The sequence below is a fragment of the Rattus norvegicus genome, chromosome 3 (assembly GCF_036323735.1).
Source record: "Rattus norvegicus strain BN/NHsdMcwi chromosome 3, GRCr8, whole genome shotgun sequence".
In the NCBI taxonomy this organism is placed as follows: Eukaryota; Metazoa; Chordata; class Mammalia; order Rodentia; family Muridae; genus Rattus; species Rattus norvegicus.
Window position 1 is genome coordinate 990369 of NC_086021.1, and position 6000 is coordinate 996368.

Here is a 6000-nt window from a genome sequence, read left to right on the forward strand (position 1 = left end):
GTTTGTTTGTTTGTTTGTTTCTTTCTTTCTTTCTTTGTTTCCTGTTTTAAATTCCATATATGGCTGTTTCCCTTGCTTTTATGAATCTGTATAAAAGATACATATACAGAAGCCACAAGAAACTTAGGGAAGAAAAGCAGGTATAGCTGTCAATAAGACATGGGAGGCCACAGGCTCAAGTCAGTTTCCCTCACGACCACATGTGTACTCACCAATACAGGAGACAGGAGCAGGGCACAGAATTGAACAAGAGTAATCAATGCTTGTGAGCCACCATGTTGGTGCCAGGGTCTGAACTCAGGTCCTCTGCAAGAGCAGTAATGGTTCTCAACTACCAAGACACCTCTCCAGTCACACACAATCATTGTTTATACAGCCCCCCAAACACAGCACCACTTGATGTGTGTAAACACGCCTACTAGACGTGTGGTGTGATTTATTTCTGTGAGTGTTCAGTCAGTGTGATACAAACGCTCTTGTGTTCATAAATTGTGGCAAAGCTGTTTTCACTTGGAGGTTCTCTTCATGCTCAGCTTTGGTGTTTACATACATCATCAAGAGAGGAACCGCCCTGTCAGCCTACCCCCACCTACCCCCGATTTGCAGCTATGCCTGCCTTGTTTCACTAAGTTAAACACCACCTCAGATTCTACTCTTTCATTTTGTTCAATTTAGGAGACTCTCCAAAACCACAAAATGGCATCCCAGATGCAGAGGGAAGAGGTTTTGCTGTTTGTTACTTTGTGTGCTCTTAGTTGCTTTTTCCCACTTCCACTGGTTTGAACTTGTGTCCCCTTCAGAGGCAGGTACTTAATTCAGCCAGCATTTTGAGAAGGGCTGTGGGTGGAGTGTGATAAAAGGAAAATTACTGGAAAGAACTCAGTGGGATTTCGTCGATAAATACAAAATGTTTACTTACTTGATTTTTCACTCACACAAAACCCTGGACTGCACTGACTCGAAATAAAACTTCACATATGACTATTTGCTCCAAGGAACTAAAAAAACTTAAAGACAAAATTGATCCAACAAAATAAGCCCTAAGTTATAATGATTGACCCTCTATAAAGAGAAACATTAAATTTTTTTAAAAAAAATGATGTTTTGATGTTCTTGTTTAATAATTTCATATACTTATATAATGAGTTTTAGACCTTTCCTTTCTGTATTTCCCTTCCCAATTACCCTCCTTCATCCCCCTCCCTCATTCTCCCATCCCCTCCTTCAGTTCTCCCTTGCTTCCTCCCTCATCCTCCTCCGTCATCCCCTTGGTCAACCCCTTCTCTCACGCCATTCCCTCTCCAATTGGCACCGATATTCTGAATAAGTCCCCCCTCCTATTTCATGTCTCCTTTCTGTGTGTAGTCCCTAAGTTTAATTAATTACATGAGTACAGAGGAATTCGACAGAACAACTGATCTACGGGTACAAGAATGAAGAAGGGAGTGAAGCAGAAATTTCTGGTTTCTTTGGAGACTCAACTGTGTCATGGATGTTGTTCTGGAAACTGTCTTAGGGGAGGATGTTTTGGTGAGAACAAACACATGGTGTTTCTGGTCGCTGCCTGGGAAAAGGGCACGTGATGTTTAGAAAGGCTACGAGTATAACCCTGGACAACAGTGGGCAACCCCACGGCATTGGCTAGCCTTGCCACTCTTCGCTGATGCTCAATGGACTTTGATGACCCTGGTCTTCATGGACCATGCTGTGGCATTGGTTCACCTTTCCTTCTTCACTGACCACTGTTTGTCATGGCTTTGTAGAGAGAAAAGCACCAGAGAACTTCTTGTGGTGACATTGCGGTGGCTTCTTGCTGCCTCCTCGAACCCAGGCCAATTGGAAGAGCTCAGCAATTTCTTCTGGGTTGAACTGTCCTTGGTGATTCGTGAATGGTGTTTGCAAGTAGATCGACCTACCTCAGCTGATTCATGTCAACTGAACTGATATCCTGATGATGAAGATTGAAATCCCCCCAGAGAACTATTTCTAAGCAGGTCCATATCGTCCTTTGTTCGCCCTAATATCCTTTCCTTTCCACTACCTCTGGTGGGTGGTGGGCTAGAGGAAGGTAAAAGGGTGTAAAAACTCTTACTAAAGTAGCTCTTGAAAAATCTAAGCCTGCAGGATAGAACCCTCCTCCAATAAAAGTTGATTGCCAAGGGAGGGGAGGATCTTTATGGCATCTCCCATCTGTGATGAAGTGTTGAGGGGCCCAGTCTTGTGCCCATGACCATAGCCGCCATCAGTTTAAGAGTTCAATGACTAGGTCCAATCTGAAAGATATCCTTTTGCTGTCCCCTTCCCCATCTTCTGGTTCCTATATTCCTTCCACCCACTCTTTCATGATGTTCTCTGAGCTGTGGAGGAGAAGACTTAGCTGTCCTATTTCCACCTGAACAGTCCAACACCACTGATTCCCAGCAATTTGTCCAGCTGTACGTCTCTGTCCATGGTAGTCAAAGGCTTCTTGTCTGATGAGAGATGAGTGCATCGCTGACCTGTAGATACAAATATGGATGTTTGGAAGGAAGTTCGACAATGTATTTAGCATTAGGTTCTTTCATAGGGCCTATATCACCATAACCATAGGTTCTTGACCAGTTTATAGAACCTGGTGTGTATTCCCTCGTGTGGCATATGCCTTGTATGCGATTGGAAAGCCACTGGTTGCTCCCATGACTGTGATGCCACTAACACATTAGGGGCACATCTTGCCTGACATTTTAGCTTGAATGGTTCACCCCCAAGTAAGGTTGTAGATGATTTTCTCCCCTGGAAGCCTACATAACACTTTCTTGAACCAGGAAGGCTAGCCATTTTAGAAGATGCTTCCACCTAAGCTTCAGATTGACCCTTCTGTGTTCTGTGACCAAAAGGATTCAGTGTCCTCAGCAATAGGGTCTTACCATCAAGTTCTGGAGGGCTGCGAAGATCAATGGCAACAACCTGTAAAGTTGTGAGGGATTTTGGAATCTCGCTGGTCAGCAACTTTCAGGAAGACATCCCACATCTGGGACTGTGATTTTTGCTTAATTTTGGTTTTCTATTGCTCTGATGAATACACTCACCAAAGCCAGCTTTGGAAGGGAAAACTTTATTTCATCTTATCTCTTCCAGCCCATCATCAAGGAAAACCAAGACAGGATTGTAAAACAGGAACTACAGAGACTGCTCACTGGCTTGCTTCTAAGCTCACATTCAACTACCTTTACAGAGTCCAGACCCACCCGCATAGGGCGGTGCTGCCCACAGTAGACCAGGCTCTCCTACATCAGTGAACAGTCAAGGAAATGCCACCTGGACATAGTCAAGGCCAATCTGATGGAGGAAGCTCCGCGATAGAGGTTCTTTCCTCCTAGACTAGCCATCACAAGAAATCAATGAAAATAAAAAAAGAAAAGAAATCAATAGCTTCAGGGGGAGCATGGCTTATCCATGGAGGGTGCCTCTACTGAACTCAACAGTTGATCTTGTAGATATATTCTGTAACCTGTTTTATAACCCCTCTCACCAAACCACGTTCTAACCTAATCACCTAAAGGGAGATGGAGTGGAAAGTAAGTTTTAAAAAAAATAATTGGATCAGAAAGAAATGCTTCTTGGAAATAAAGCAAAAAAGGAAGCATTTCTGCATCCTAGATGCTTTCCTCGCATCATCCTTGCAAAAATAATGAAACTGTTACATTCCAAGAACAATAATATCCTATGTTACAAATCATATAAATAATACTGCTTATCATTCATAAAACACATTGACACTAATTGTTTTGATGTGTTTTTCTAACTCACTCCTAATGTAGATCTGATGAACTGGAATTGTTCGCCTGCTCACTTATACATGAGGGAAGTGAGGTTTAAATGTCGAGCCAATTTCCCAATACTCTAAGCTAATAAATGGCAGAGTAAGACAGCTGCACTTTCTCTGACTTCATGGCGTGTCCTCGTGAGAAATGCAAGTCAGGGAACCTTGGCAGGGAATTCCAAGGATCAGTACATGGCAGCTGAAAGTTGTCTTGGATGCAAGACTGGGAGTGAGACTCAAGTCAGCCGAGCCCCAGCTCAGGATTCCTGAAACAGAATACCAGAATATGTTACAGAGCGAGGAGACTAAACTAAACATCTGGGAGTCCTCAGCAGATTGTACAGATCCAGGGCTGAGGGTTCATAAGTATGTTGGTCTTTGTGGGGGTGGAAAGGAACACTTATTTAGATCCCCACCTCCTACTATGTGCTACTACAGTGGATGCAATGCCTTAAGTCCAAGGTTTTTTTTTTTGTTTTGTTTTGTTCCTGTGTATGTGTGTCTGTATCTGTGTGTGTGTGTGTGTGTCTGTGTGTGTGTGTGTGTGTGTGTGTACATACGTGCACGTGCAGTGTATAATGTAGGGACTAATCCATTTCTCTTCTACCTTATTCATTGAAGCTGCATTTCTCAGTCAAACCCAGAGTTCACCAATATGACTAGTCTTGACAGCTATCTTGCCCTGGGGATCTGCCCTATCTCTACCTCCCTGGAATGGGATTCTATGTGGGACACAAAGCCTGCCCATCATTTACCTGAGACCTGTGGGCCATCTCCTCACCTGCTAAGGTTCAAGTCTTAGTGTTGGACCCATCTCCTTTACTTTTGTTTTCTTATTCTTTTTTTTTTTTTGTCTTGATCATAATATCAGAACCAGGTTAAGGTATGACTGGCTCACTCAAACAATCACTCAAATCCTGCCACACAAATGTGTTCTAATAAGGAGGAGTACCCTGCTGACTCTCTGTTCTGTAAAGTCTGACCTTAACAGATGAGTTAAAGGATGGGATTATCCTAGTGGGTGATTGTGAATGCTGTTGTTGATGTTGAGGGAGGCTGGCAAATGAGGGGACACAACTGAGTCACTTATAATAACAGATACAAAGCTGAGTGTGGTAGTGCATTCCTATATTCTCAATACTCGCGAAGATCACAAGCTCAAATCCAGCCGGGCTACATAGTAATTCCAAAGACAGCCTGGGCTACATCGTAAATCAAGGCCAGCCTGGGCTACATAGTAAGTCCAAAGACAGCCTGGGCTACATATTAAGTCCAAGGCCATCCTGGGCTACATAGAAAGTCCAAGTTCAGCTTGGCCTACTTACATGACTTCTCCAAAGAACAACAGGTTGTATTTTTTTTTCCTTTTTCGTTTCTGTCTCTCCTATTTCCTCTACACTGATACCAGTGCTGTAATTTGGGGGTGTGGGCAAGAAGTTTCATCATGTCTGATGGTCCAGGATCTCCCAAGCAGCACGGCAGACCAAACAGTGCAGCAAACAAGTCTGTTTCGATTTTTGCAGAAAAATATGACACATGGGAAGTGCTGTCTGAAAAATTGTCTCTAAGATGGGACAACGCCTCGGGAGACTGGGCTTGGATCTTGTGCTAGTTTCCTCGTGAGAAAAACAATGATGTTCTCAACCAGAGTCTGTGTTGGGAATACAACACTGTGCTTCCATTTCAACACTGCACAATCTCCATATGGCAACCCTGGAAATCTTGTCTGATACTAAACAGATTATAGGAGAGACAAGTTGAGGATAAACACTGTCATTAAAAAGAGTTTAAACGATGAATAATTTTTTTTTAAATTTTTGTCTGCGGTACCAGGTTCAGTGTTCTGCATAAACTCTAAAACATGGCAATTTCTTTTTTTTTTTTTTTTAAATCGCCAAACAGAATGGATCTTATATTTTTCTATCTAGGTCTAATCGAGACGTAAAAATAAAATTCTTTGCTTTAAAAAAAACTGATTGTGTTTTATTGGCTTTTTTTTTTGTTAATTTCTTATTTTTAGTGTTTAGTGTTTTGGGCTTCATTTTAACAATTATTTTTTCATTGAATTAATTATTTTCTTACTTTCTAGTGTAGATAAAAAATTAGGTTGCTGGTCTTTGTTTCTAATCTAAGAATTAGTGTTGTAAATAAAGTTTCCTCTTAGCACCTCCATAGTTATGTCTCACACATTTTGATAG